Raw genomic sequence first — 15,102 nt, forward strand, 5'->3', positions numbered from 1 at the left:
ATTGCTGTGTTTGACGCTATCCTGGGCTACATAATGAGTTCTAAAACAGCCTGGGCTACAGAATAAGACACTGCCTCAAAAAGTAAAAACCAAAGACCACCACCATCAACAAAAATAGCCAAAGCCCCATAATAACTACAACAACGAAGAATTAACTCTACCACTTGGGAGATTGAGAATCAGAGGATTCGGAAGTCCAAGGTCACTCTCAGAAAATAGCAAGTTTGAGGCCAACATGAACTATATCAGACCCAACTTAAAAAAAAAAAAAAAAAAGAACGTGAGAAGCAGTTGGGCTATATTTCCTGCTCCCTCCTCTCCTCCAGCTCCACTCCCCAGTCTCATCCCCAGCTCTGTAGCAGGCCACCTACCTACTGCAGCTTCTGCTTCCTGCTTCTCCCATCTCTAGTGGATCTCACAGATCTTCCCCTCCAAACTGCCTCCCCCCCCCCCCCATCCTGTTATCCCAGCCCTCATTCCCTGGGAACCTGCAGGCCACTCTGGTCAGGGAAATTGGTAGGCTGGCTGCAGATCCTCATCCCTCCTCTCCTTCAGCTCCGTTCCCCCAGTCTCATCCCCAGGCTACCTGTTGTGACTTTTCCTCACTGCTGGTCCCCATTGCCAGGGGCTAAACATGTCTTATGGAGCACCCTGATTTCTTCAGTCCTGGGTACCCACTCATCCCTCACCTCCTAGTCCATCTGCCTTACTAATTGTCAGCTCCCAATCCATAGAAACACGTTTTACCCAGAATCCCCAGTGGCCACACCTAGTTGGAGCCCAGAAGAATTACCTACCAGGCAACACGCACACACCACAACCTTCTAAGAATCAGAGGAGGCAGCAGAAACCAAGGAATAAAATGCTCTCCCAGCAAAGACAAAGCCAGATATCAGTGTCTAGAATTACATTCTTCCCAAACACAGATGCCTAGACACAACCATAAAAATACAATTAATAGCAGCCAGGACAATGTGACTCCTTCAGAGTCCAGCAGCCCTACCATAGTGCGCCTTGAAAAAAAAAAATGCCAACATAGCTGAAGTACAAAACAAAGGCCTTAAAACAGTCTATGAATATGATAGAGGTCCTTAAAGAATAAATGAATAAATCTCTTAAAGGAATCTATGAACGCAAACAAACAGTGGAAGAAGACAAAACAGTTTCCGAACTGAAAGTGGAAGTAGAATCAATAAATAAAACTCCAACTGAGGGAAATCTGGAAATGAAAATTTAGGAACTTAAACAGGAACCTCAAAGGCAAGCCTTACCAACAGAATACAAGAGACAGAAGAGAAAAATCTCAGGCATTAGAGACCTGTTAGAAGAAATGGATACCTCAGTCAAAGAAAATGTTAAATAAAAAAAAAAAAAACTTATGGTGCAAAACATCTAGGGAATCTGGGACACTATGAAAAGACCAATTCTAAGAATGATAGGAGTAGAGGAAATAGAAAGGTCATGGAGAGGTTTTTGTTTGTTTTCATGAGACAAGGTTTCTCTGTGTAGCCCTGACTATTCTAGAACTCTGTAGATAGAAGTTTCTGTCCCGTCCAATCCTACAGCTGTTCAATCCCAAAGAAACACACAGAGGCTTATATTAATAATAAACTGTTTGGCCTATTAGCTCAGCATTATTATTAACTAGCTCTTACAACTTAAATTAACCCATAATTCTTATCTATGTTTAGCCATATGGCTTGGTACCTTTTCTCAGTAAGACATTCTCATCTTGCTTCCTTTGTGTCAGGCTGGTGACTGCGTCTCTGCCTTTCCTCTTCACAGACTTCTCCTAGTCTCGTTGCCCACCCTATATGTTCTGCCTGGCTATTGGTCAATCAGCGTTTTATTAAACCAATAAGAGTTTTATGGTGTACAAGAGCAGAACTCACAGCAGAACCCACAGCAGAACTCACCCTGTAGACCAGGATGGCCTTGAGTTCTAGAGCTCAGAGATCTGACTACCTCTGCCTCCTGAGTTCTGGGATGAAAGCATGTGCACCACGGTCTAGGCTTTATAAAAAAAATTTTTACTTTACTTTATATGTGTGTTTTTGCTTGCATGTACATATATGAACCATATCTAGTGCCAAGGAGATAAGAAGAGGGAGTCAGATCTTCTGAAATTGGAGTTAGAGACAGTTGTGTGCCTCCATGTGGGTGCTGGGAATGAATCTGGGTCCTCTGCAAAAGCAGCCAGTGCTCTTAACCATTCAGCCATTGCTCCAGCCCTCAAAAATTATTTTCAACAAAACCATAGAAAAATATTTCCCTAACCTGAAGAAGGAAATCTCTATCAAAGTACAGGAAGCGTAAGAACACCAAATAGACTGTACAAGAAAAGGAATTCCCCTTGGCACACAATCAAAACTCCAAACATGCAAACAAAGAAAGAATATTAAAAGTCATAAGGGAAAAAGACCAAATAACATGTAAAGGCAGACCTAGCAGAATAACATTTACTGGAGTCTCATTTAGAGACTCAGTGGAGACTCTAAAGCCAAAAGAATTCTATAGGCTCTTAAGAGACCACAGATGAGGGGCTGAAGAGATGGCTCAGCAGTTAAGAGCATTGCCTGCTCTTCCAAAGGTACTAAGTTCAATTCCCGGCAACCACATGGTGGCTCACAACCATCTGTAATGAGGTCTGGTACCCTCTTCTGGACTGCAGGCATACATACAGACAGAATATTGTATACATAATAAGTAAATAAATATTAGAAAAAAAAGAGACCACAGATGACAGCCTAGACTACTACATCGAAGAAAACTTTCAGTCACAATAGATAGAGAAAATAAGGTATTCCATGATAAAAAAACAAATTTAAGCAATAGCTATCTATCAATCCTGGTCTACAGAAAGCAAAAAAGGAAAACTCCAACATAAAGAATTTAACCACACCCAAGAAAACAAAAAGAATAAATAATCCCAGACCAGCAAATCAAAACGGGAAACACACACACACACATACATACACAAGCAACAAAATAACAGGAATTGACATCTTTCAACAGCAGTGATCTCAATTTCCTAATAAAAAGACATAGATTAACAGAATAAATGTGAAAACAGAATCCATCTTGCTGCTATATTCAAGAAACACACCTTGGCGCTGGAGAGATGGCTCAGTGGTTAAGAGCATTGCCTGCTCTTCCAAAGGTCCTGAGTTCAATTCCCAGCAACCACATGGTGGCTCACAACCATCTGTAATCAGGTCTGGTGTCCTCTTCTGGTCTGCAGACATACACACAGACAGAATATTGTATACTAAATAAATAAATAAATAATAAAAAAAAGAAACACACCTTAATGTGTCGAGGTTAGACATCACCTCAGGGTAAGGGGATGGAAAAAAATTGTGTCCAAGTAAATGAATCTAAAAAGCAAGCTGGAGTAATCACTTTAATATCTTTAAATATAGGATATAGGAAAGGACACTACATACTCATCAAAGGAAAAAAAATTCACCAGGAGAACATCACATTTCTTAACATGTGTGCACCAAACACAAGGTATCATCACATACTGACCCCTTACACACTGATAGAGAAAACTTCAATACCCCACTCTCACCAACAGACAGGCCATCCAGACAAAAACTAAACAGAGAAATGCTAGAGATGACTGATATTATCAATGGAAAAACCTTGCATAAATTTACAGAACATTTCATCCAAAGAGAAAGCGTACAGGGCGCAAGGTCCTTAATATTCTCAGAAAAGCACTAAGGAAACCAGGAATGTTAGACACCCAGAGGTGTCTCTTCAGTGGAGAAGATAAAATACCTCTGTATTCCACCCAGAAAGCTGAGAGATATTGTTAGTGACCAGGTGAACTTTTGCTATCTGTAGAGACAGACCTCACCCAAAGTCCCCAGAATATTTATTCCAAATTCTTCCTTACTTGGCATCAAAGTCTTTAGACGTTTGATCCAGTTTGATGAAGTCAAACTGAACTGAGCCATTATTCTCACCTATTTGAGGATTGTTTCTTTGCTGAATGTGATACCTGCAGGAGCCCCTAACAAAAGAATATAACTCTTCTAAGCAACTCATGAAACTTTTTCCAAAATTGTCCACATACTCAGACACAAAGCAAGTCTCAACAGATACAAGAAAATTGAAATAACATCCTGTATATTATCTGACCATCATGGATTAAAGCTACATATCAATAACAACAGGAACAATGGAAAACTTACAAACTCATGGAAACTGGGCAACTCACTACTGGATGAAAATCAAGGCAGGAATTAAGAAAGAAATTAAAGACTTTACTTTCTAGAATTGAATAAATATAAATATACAACATAACACAAACTTATGGGACACAATAACATGGTTCTAAGAGGCAAGCTCATAGCACTAAATGCTTACACAAAAAAATGGAGATATCTCATACTAACAAAACGCACCTGAAAATTCTAGAAAAAAAAGAAGAAATCACATCCAAAAGACGAGTGGACAATAAGAATTAATCAAACTCAGGGGTGAAATCAATAAAATAGGAAGAAATAAACAACAAAAAACAAGGAATCAATGAAGCAATGAATTTGTTCTTTGAGAAAAATCAATAAGATTGACAAACTCTTACCCAAATTAACTAATGGCAGAGAGAGGATTCAAATCAACAAAATTAGAGATGAATATGGGGACATAACAATACACACAGAGGAAATCCAGAAAACCATAAGGATACACTTTAAAATCCTTTACTTCACCAAATTGGAAAATCTAAAAGGGGCAATTTTCTCAATACATACCACCCACCCAAGTTAAATCAAGATTGAATGAGCAATTTAAATAGAACTGTAACCCCTAGTGAAATAGAAACACTAATGAAAAGTCTTCCAACCAAAACTAACCAACAACCAAACAACAAAACAAAAAGTCCAGGGCCAGATGGTTTTATCTCAGAATTCTACCAGACATCAAAAAAAGAGTTAATGCTATTCAGAGTTCACTGGGATTCTACAGAAATGTTAGATATGAGGAGATTTAGGAAAGTAGTTGTTTCATATGTTATATATTCACCTTTTGTGAAGCAGGTGCTAAATTCATGGACCACTTGGAACAGAATTATTTCACAAGACTGGAGACATTTAGTTACAGCAGTATTAGAGGCTGGTCCTTAGTTACAGTGGAAAACATGGTGAAGGGATGAAGCTAGGGTTGTAGAACAACAAAGTAGTGCTAGAGGTATAGAAATCTACCAAGAACAGCTTCATGGTGAGGCCCAGATTGCTAATTTGCAAAGACAGATTAGATTTGATAATCACACCTTTGTGTTATACTGTAGAGCAGATTTAAATGCTTGGGACAAGATTGAAGAATCACGAAATACGACTGAGTCATTTACTAAAATTATACAAGGCCCAAAAGAAGTCTTCATTGATTTTTTTAAACAAAGATTGACTTCAGTTATAAATAGAACAACATCAGATCCAGAAGTTAGACAAATATTAATCAAATCTTTGACTTTTGAAAATGCTAATTCGGAATGTAAAGGGTGATTAGGTCTTTCAAGGCAAGATCAGCACCAATAAATGAATGGATCTGAAATACAGCTGACATTGGATTTCACACTTATGAGGTTACTTATATAGGAAAAGTGGTTTCTAAAATGTTTAGGAAAAAATCAAAAGATAGATATTTTAATTGTGGTAATACAGGTCTTCTGAACAGGGATTGTAGGAAAGGTGTTCCTAGGAACAATGTTTTTTTCTAGAGCTAGTCCAAGCAGAAGGCCCCAGCCTTCTGAAATATGCAGAAGGAGTGGCAAAGGCTGGCATTGAACTAATGAATGCAGATCAACATGGGACAGGCAAAGTAACCCTTTGCAATTGGGAAATGCCTTAGGATACCTCTCATAGGCCCCTGTGTCAAGTTTGGCTTAATCATTTCCTGGCAACATTGGGAAAACTCATAAGATTTAATGCCTGTTGTAGAAAAGCATACTGTTTTAGATGACAGAACACACTTCATTTGAAAAAACAAAATTTTCAGGAGAGACCATAAAAGAAGTATTTTGGCAAACTTCTATGAATCATCAAAGACCAAAGTTAAAAATACAAATAAATGACATTGAAATTGAGGGTTTGGTAGACACAGGAGCAGATGTCACAATATTGCACCAAAATCTTGGCATATAAATTGCCCTCTTTGGGAGGTAAATGTTCAGTTTCTGGGAGTTGGAATTTTATCTCAGATAAAACTTAATGCAAGATGGGTTGAGTGTATAGAGCCAGAAAGACAGATAGGAAAATTAAAACCATATGTGGCTAACATAGCAATAAATTTATGGTGATGTTATTCATTACAGCAGTGGAAAACCCATTAGCATTTCTCTGATCTCAGAAACAAACCAAAAACTAACATATGCTTTTGAGAAAAATATTAGAAAGTATGATTAAGAACAGTCACTGGCCATTCAGGTTGTATATAAATAGGACAAAACAGCTGATGATCTTTCAAAGGTACCAACAGTCCTACCTTTAAAACAGTTAACTGACAAACCCATCTTGGTGGAACAATGGCCTTTAACATCAGAAAAATTACAGGCATTAGAACAGCTGTTCAGTATATTGAAGAATTTACCAGTCCTTGGAATTTTCCTATATTTGTATTTAAAAAGAAATCTGGAAAATCAAGAATGGTAACAGATCTAAGAACTATTAATAAGGTGATTCAGCTAATGGGCTCTTTATATCCTAGAATTCCCTTGCCTTCTCTATTACTTAAATGATGGTCTGTTATAGTGATTGATTTAAAAGATTATTTTTTTAAACAATAACTTTACAAGAAGTGGGTAGATAAAAATTTGCCTTCACAGTGCCTATTTAGAATAATTCCCAGCCTGCGAAAAGATATCAGTGGAAAATTTTTCCACAAGGAATATTAAACAGTCCTACCTTGTGTCAATATTTTGTAAAGCAACCATTAGGAATAATTCATAAACACTTTCCTCAATCAATAATATCTATTATATGGGTGACATCTTACTAGATGATTTAAATGCAGATACCTTAGAGAAAATGTTTGAAGAAGAAAAGAAAATTTTCCCTTATTGGGGATAGCAAATTGCTCCTGAAAAAAATAAAAAGAGGAGATTCTATTAATTACCTAGGATATAAGATAGATCTTTTTTTAAAAATTCAACCACAGAAAGTACAGATCAGGAGAGATCAATTACGATCTCTTAATGATTTTTTAAAATTGCTGAGAGATATTAACTGGCTACAGTCCACAATTAGATTGACAATTCATGAACTAAGTAATTTATTTCAAACATTACAAGGTGATAAGGACTTAAATAATCCAAGAAAATTATCATCTGAGGCTGAAAGAGTTGACTTTAGTTAAAAAAAAAAACCTACAGGATATACATGTGAATTGTTTGAATCCAGAGCTTGCTTATTTTACCTTCTACTCTTTCTCCTACAGGAATTTGGTTTCTTTCATTCTTTTTTGAAACAGGGTTTTTCTGTAGCTTTGAATCTTGTCCAGGAACTAGCCCATGTAGACCAGGCTGTCCTCAGTATCACAGAGACCACCCTGGTCTCTGCTTCCCGAGTGTTGCGATTAAAGACATGCACCACCACTGCCTGGCTCCTATAGAAATTCTTATACAGAGAGAAGATAATATCTTAGAATGTATTTTTTTAAACCATAAAACAGATTTAAAAAGTTAAAAACCTATGTAGAAAAGGTTTCTGAATTGATTCTGAAAAAAGAAAATTGAGACTGTCAATTAGCAGCTATAGACCCAGCAGAAATTGTGGTACCTTTTACTAATGCAGAAATTTCCTCATTATGGACAGAAAATAAACACTGGCAAAGAGCTAGCAGTAATTTCTTGGGAAAGAATACCAACAAATATCCTGAAAGCAAGAGAATTCAGTTTATAAAGAGAACTAATTGGATCCTTTTCCACATTAAGAGGAACACTATTTCTGTAGCCCTCACATTCTGTACTGATGTAAATAAATCAGGAAAAGCAGGTTATAACTCAGGAAATTTAAGAAGAAAAGCTATGAAAACCATCAAAGTTTATAATGTTTAGATTTGAAGAGGCAGCCAGATGTTTCTGTCATTTCTATAGCTTTGGAAATTGCTTGCTCTGTACTTCCTGTTTATGTGTAATATTTTATCATTCTCAGATCTCTGATGCAGTTAAAGACTACAGTTATAGTTATAGATTTTCTTATTATGAAATTCAGAAAAGAAACTCACAAAAGACATGTAAAGTATTTAAAAATTGAGAGACATAAAAGCTTAAATTATTTATGAAAATGTCTTTAGGTCAAAAAATAGTTTTAATTGGTAATACAAGTTAGGATAGAAGGTAAATTAGGCACAAGACTTTGGACTCACCAAGATAAAACAGATAATGGTGTATTTTCTATAAGTTTGTCAAATGCAAGTGGACTTGAAATTATGAATGTGATTCTTCCTGATAATCGTTCTTATTGTATATAGTTTTTCTGTGTCAGAGTTAAAACCTTCCCTTTTTATTTAGACAAAAAGGAAAGTGTTGTGAGCTACTTTGATTGTATTCTGATGTTCATGAGACTGTCAGTAAAGTTTGTTTTGAATCAGAGGGTGAAGCTAGCCTCTAGCTGATCAAAATTAGCCATAGAGGTTTTGGAGGACTGAAGACAGATAAATACAGGAAGGAGTATGGTGGTTCTGAGAAAGGGTCTTGACTATTTTGGACCCAAGGACAATAGAGAGAGGAGGTCACTGGTCACTTCTCCAGTTCTTTTCTGATCATTCAAGTTCTTACCCTAATATCTGACTCCTGAATTTTTATTGATAAAAAATAATTAGATCAACACTTCAAAGTGACCCAAAAAATTCCACAGAGAAATTCCTACAGCCGTAAGCAAAGTCTGTGCATTTGTTTCCCAGCTGCCCAGATCTGAATAATCACAAAGAAACTATATTAATTAATTACAACACTTCTTGGCCTATTAGTTCAGGCTTCTTATCAGCTAGCTCTTACATCTTAAATTAACCCATTTCTATTAATCTGTGTATTGACATGAGGTTGTGGCTTACTGGTAAGGGTCTGGCATCTATCCCCTTTGGCAACAACATGGTATCTCTTTGTATCTGCCTTCTCTCTCTCTCTCTCTCTCTCTCTCTCTCTCTCTCTATATATATATATATATATGTGTGTGTGTGTGTGTGTGTGTGTGTGTGTGTGTGTGTGTGTGTGTGTGTTCAGATTTCTTGCCTGGCTTTGCTCTGCTAAGCCACTGACTGAAACAGATTTATTCATCAACCAATAAAAGTAACACATATACAGAAGGACATCCCACATCATACAGCTCATAAACATTTTCAGCAAAGTAGTTGGATACAAAATTACCTCACAAAAATCAGTAGCTTTCCTATACACAAGTGACAAAGAAACTGAGAACAGTATCAGGGAAATAACACCTTTTGCAATAGCTTGTGAATATTTTGGGGTAAATCTAACCAAGCGAGCAAACGACTTCTATAATAAAAACTTTTAAGACTCTAAAGAAAGAAATTAAAGAAGATATAAGTGAAGAGTCCAGGCATAAGAAAATAAAAATGTAGATTCCAAAAATAAGAATGTAGAAATAAAGAAATATAAAGTTATAAGTCTAGGAGAATGAGAACAGACTATCAGCAGCTTTCTCAGCAGATCAAGGATCATTCATTCACAGTGAGTTATTTTCTCAGATACTTGGAAAGCGTAGGTCATTTTACAACTGGCTGTTTTATTTACAAGGCCAGAGTGTCTCTGTTATGGGAAACTGGCCCCACCAGAGAAGAGGCTAGTGTCCTGACCATCCTTAATAAACAGTAGATGTGAACTGAGTTTAACCTTTAGGAGACAGAGATATGTGACCTCTGGGTCAGACACTGTCTCTGTTATGGGAAACTGACACCACCAGAGGAGAGGCATGACCTCAGTTTGCACCCGGAGGTACCAGGAGACAGTGGATAAATACAAAGGTTTAATTAATGAGCTCTGATGATGGAGGTTATAAAGTATGGCAGTCAGTATCTGAAGATTTACCTGGAAACAGTGTGAAAGGTTTTTCCTTCTAAATTCTCAGCCCAGGAACCAGTTAATTCCAAATTCCTCCTTGACATTAGCACTCACTCCCCTCCCTAGGGTCTCCGCTGATCAGCCCAAGGGTCAGGACAAGGTTGCAAAAATTCCTTTACCCAGACCTAATGCTCGGTGTCCTAACTATAAAAGGTGGGGTCAGAAGCTAGTCAATGCCACAGCCTAACAAACACCATCTCTGGCTGTGGTCTCAGCTAGCTGATAAGCTTCTGTGCCCCGCGGTGTTTTATTTTTATTTTTTTATTTTTAAGTTTGCTTCTGGTTATCCTAGGATCTGGTTTCTGGAATAAAGTTTGCTTCTGGTTTATTAGACTTGGTGGTGTTCTCATCTTTGCGCGACCCCCCTGGACCCAACAATAAGAATGTCCTGACCAGTGGGACGTGAACGGGAGCACAGCACAAACCTTGAAGGAAGAGGAATGAAGAGACAAGAGACACAAAAATGGACAGCAAGTCTGTTTTCTGATCAAGCTGCCAACTTTATTTTTTCTCAGGAGCATTATATAGCAAAAAGGCAGGGGGAAGGGTAGGTTTTTGGAATGTCATTGATCTAACTGGAATGTCAGGTCTGGAGACATCTCCTGGCTGATAGGAAGAGATAAGGAAATGCTGAGGGTCTGTAAATGTTTACTAACAAAGGAAACACTAATTACTTCTGAAGCCTGGGGCCTGCAAGTCTGCCGACAATTCTTACCTCACAGGGGGAGATAAGGGTCTGAAACTTGCTCTATAGAGGTAAAGATCTTACTTAATTTATAACTAACATGGCTATAACCAAATACATGTCTTTGCTCTCAGTATAAGAAGATGGAAAGATCTCCCATGCTCATGGATTAACAGGATTAACATTGTAAAAATAGTTATTTTACCAAAAGCAATTTAGAATTTCCATCCTATATCAAATTTGCAATCCTATATCAAAATTCTAATACAATTCTTTAAAGACGTTGCAAAGACAATTTTTAGCTTCATGAGGAAACACGAAGAACCCAGGATAGCTAATATTATCCTGAATAATTAATAAAAGAAATGTTGGAAGTGTTGCTATCCCTAATCTCAAACTGCACTGCAGAGCTATAGTAATAAAAACAGCATGGCACTGACATAAAAATATATACATTAACCAATGGAATTGAACTGAAGATCCATACACAAATCTATATATATCTATGGATACCTGAGTTTTGATAAGCCAGAAATACATACTGTGGAAAAAAGGGGCATCTTCAACAAATGATGCTGGTCAAATTGGCTATCTGTATGTAAAGGAATCCAAATAGAGTCATATTTATCTTTCTGCACAAAATGCAAATCCAAATAGATCAAAGACTCCAACATAAAGCCAGGTACACTGAGAAGCCATGTAGCCACCACAGGAGATAGACACTGGCCTTACTGGTAGGCCACAACCACGTGGCCATACACAGATGAATAGAAATGGGTTAATTTAAGATATAAGAGCTAGCCAATATGAAGAGAGAGTTAATAGGCCAAGCAGTGCTGTAACAATACAGTTTCTGTGTGATTAATTTGGGTCTGGGTGGCCAGGAAATGAACAAACAGTCCCTGCCAACAGAATGGCACCTGAACAACTGGGGCTAATCTGTGTGGCAAGCCACACACTTTGGATCTGGGTGCTTGTAGGCCCACTCAGGGTTAGGAGGAAAGTAGCTGAGAGCATGCCTCTAGCTCAGCACCCTGGTCTGGGCAAGCAGCTGGATCTGTCCTGATAGGAGTGCACAGGCAGAAGAGCATGGCAGATTCCTACCACTATACACAGAGACATTTCCAGCATGCTGCATGGCAGATTTAGCTTTTACTCAGATAAAAAAGGGGTACATGCTGCACGGTGCTACCGAGTTGAGGTGGTGAGGACGGCTCCCAGACAGCAGTCCTAGAGCCGGTGGTGAGCAGACCTCTGCCATGTTGGACTGGGTGGAAAAAGCAGCCTTAGTCCTAATTAAGCTGCTTAGTATTTTAAGAAGCAATCCTGGTCAGAAAATTATTACAGATATGCAATAAAGACAAATTCAGATGGAAAAGACCTCAAAATGGGTTATAGTGTTGAATAAATGTACATAGGCTTGAGAGAGAGAGAGAGGAAAAAGAATATAGACAGTTATAAAAGGAAGTAAATGGTTTTAAAAAATAAAATAAAGTCTTTAAAGAGACAGAGTATAGACAGTCATAGATTAAAGGAGTAAAGAAAAATAAGCCACATAAAAATGGAATATACACAGAGAGTCTGGATTATGTATATTATTCTGTTTTCTTTGAATTTTTTGACTGTGAATGAGCTAAGTACAGAGAGATATTTGATTCTGGGAGCTGCTAAGTAAAACCAACATATATATTTTAAAGGTATCTTGACTTTAAAATTTGGGTCTAAGGATATGCTGCTTTGGAAAAGAGGTTCTGCTTTTGTTTCCACAGAGGATGAGAACCTGTGGATTCCTTCCAGACTAATGTGGTTCAATGGAACAAGACCCTCTGAAAGGTCTCTGTAAACCCCTAAAATTACTTTGCCCAACAAAAACAGAAAACAATTTAAATAGAACAACATCCAAATTCTCTAAATGATTGTTTATAAATGTTCATTTACATTTAAAGGGGCACATGATATAGAGATGAATACTTTGCATTGGTATGGATCTTGGTTTATTGATACAAATTTAAGGTAAATTTTGTTATATGCATTTCTGCTCTTGTTTAAAATAATTGTGTTTGTGCAGCTCACTTAAAATTGTAGTGTATATAGGACTGGAGAGATGGCTCAGAGGTTAAGAACACTGATTGCTCTACCAGAGGTCCTGAGTGCAATTCCCAGCAACCACATAGTAACTCACAACCATCTGTAATGAGATCTGGTGCCCTCTTCTGGCATGCAGGCATACATGCAGACAGAACACTGTTTTGGTTTTTGTCTCTTTCTCTTCTCCTAGGCATACAAACATTTTGGCCAAAAATTGACATGCTTCATTTCTAAATTCTCACAAATTGGAACAACTGCCACTGCACAAAACAAATGATCCCCAAATCTCTTATAGCTAAATTTCCCTGATCTACACTTCCAGAAGACTCTTATCTCAAAGGTTTTTCTACTTTCCACCCTTAAAATCTTTTATCACTATAATTTCTCTGTGTTCTGCTCTCAAAAAAAATCTCTTAAGAGTATGCTTTAAAATCTATCTCAGGATTTGTAAATTCATTGGGTATGGTTAAAAAAAATCTACAAAATCTGTAAAAAATTTTGACTTAAAAACATAATGAAAGGGTTATAGTTAAAAATCTATACATAGGTAATCTTAATTTGCTACATGTATGATTCAATTCTTGTTTAGAATATATAGTATATGTATTTGGATTGAACTCTTATTTAAAAAATAGATCTACTTAAAAAATACATATTCTAAACAGCAACCACTAGTTGGTAGCCATCTTTACTAAGGTTAATTATTTCTACAATTTATCTAAAATATCTCTATGTGCCATGTGACTTCACCACCATCTTAAGATAACCACATGGTATTAATCAACTAAGGCAGCACCCATAAAACTTCTAAGTCCTACTGAGTCCTTGTGTCATCATTGTGTCTCCTTTTTAGATTAAGAAAGCAACAACAGGTCTCCAAACTATCTTGGATTAGGATTCTTTTTTTTTTTTTTTTTGTATTTTGAGATAGGGTTTCTCTGTAGCTTTGGAGCCTGTCCTGGAACTAGCTCTTGTAGGCCAGGCTGGCCTCGAACTCACAGGGATCCACCTGCCTCTGTCTCCAGAGTGCTGGGATTAAAGGCATGAGCTACCACCGCCTGGCTCTAGGATGTATTTTTATATGATGATAAATTTCTAAGGTTATAAAGATATACTCAGATTAACAAAAATTAGCTTATAGATAGATGTCTGACAGCTTTTGTCTTTGCCAACTGTACTCAACACCAGGCTTCTAGAAAATTTAAATAAGGAACAACATATGTTTGATAAATAAGATTTATAAATTCTTAAGGTGTGCTCAGGTTCACAGTAATTTATGTCGAGCCTAGTTATCTTTGCTAGCTTTGTTTAGCTTCAGCTGCTTGGCTAAACTGAAGAAGCTAATATCCTGCAATGGCCTACCATCAAAGGATAAAGTTCTGTCTCTCTGTGGGCTCTATTTACGGTTAAAGTTTACTGTATCTATGACTTAACTTCAAGTAAATCTTCAACTCAGTTTTTTAAGGATAAAACTTAACAGGAAGAAAGCCATAAAATCCTAATCTTATCATAGTTACTAACTTGTAAACTGTTAGATAATTCATTTAGTGACAGGATTTATTTAGTCTACCGTATATGTTTAAAGCAAGTAATTAAAATAGGGGTAGTTTAGGTCAGGTATACTTAATGGATTATGGTCCTCAAACTCTACAGAGATCTGCTGATTATGATACTTATAATGTTTAATAAAAACAATTCCCATGATAGACAGAAATGCCAGATCCTAGAGGGAAGCCTGAGGTCTCCAAAGAAAAGGTGGTAAAACTACCCACTGGGGAAAACATTCCCGTTCCTTGCCTGCTGCCAGGACCGTACACAAAGGTGAACACTTTTTGGTTGATTGCCCTACTTTGCCTGTTCAAATAAGGTCAGTTCCCCCAAGACCCTCCTCTACAGGAAAATCTCTCAGAGCTTCTGGGCCTGGCAGCCAAGGACCCATGCGACCCTGTGTGGCAGTCGAAGATAAAATGCTGGCCTGTATGACAACCAAGACTGACCACTGCTTCCAATGAAGCCACCGAGACCATGAGAACCTAGGGCAGTCTAGGTAGCGAGTAAGACTCTGTCATTTTCATTGATACATAGGCCATTTGGATTATACCTCCTGCTATAATTTATCCTTTTGAGATCTCTGATGTTGACTGAATCACTGTAGCTTCAACAACAGCAAGCATACCAGCTCCTCCTCAAGACTACAGTGTCCTTCTCCTCATCTGTGAAAACCAGACCTCAGACGTCACTT

The sequence above is a fragment of the Myodes glareolus genome, chromosome 7 (genome assembly GCF_982192425.1).
Source record: "Myodes glareolus chromosome 7, mMyoGla1.1, whole genome shotgun sequence".
NCBI lineage: Eukaryota > Metazoa > Chordata > Mammalia > Rodentia > Cricetidae > Myodes > Myodes glareolus.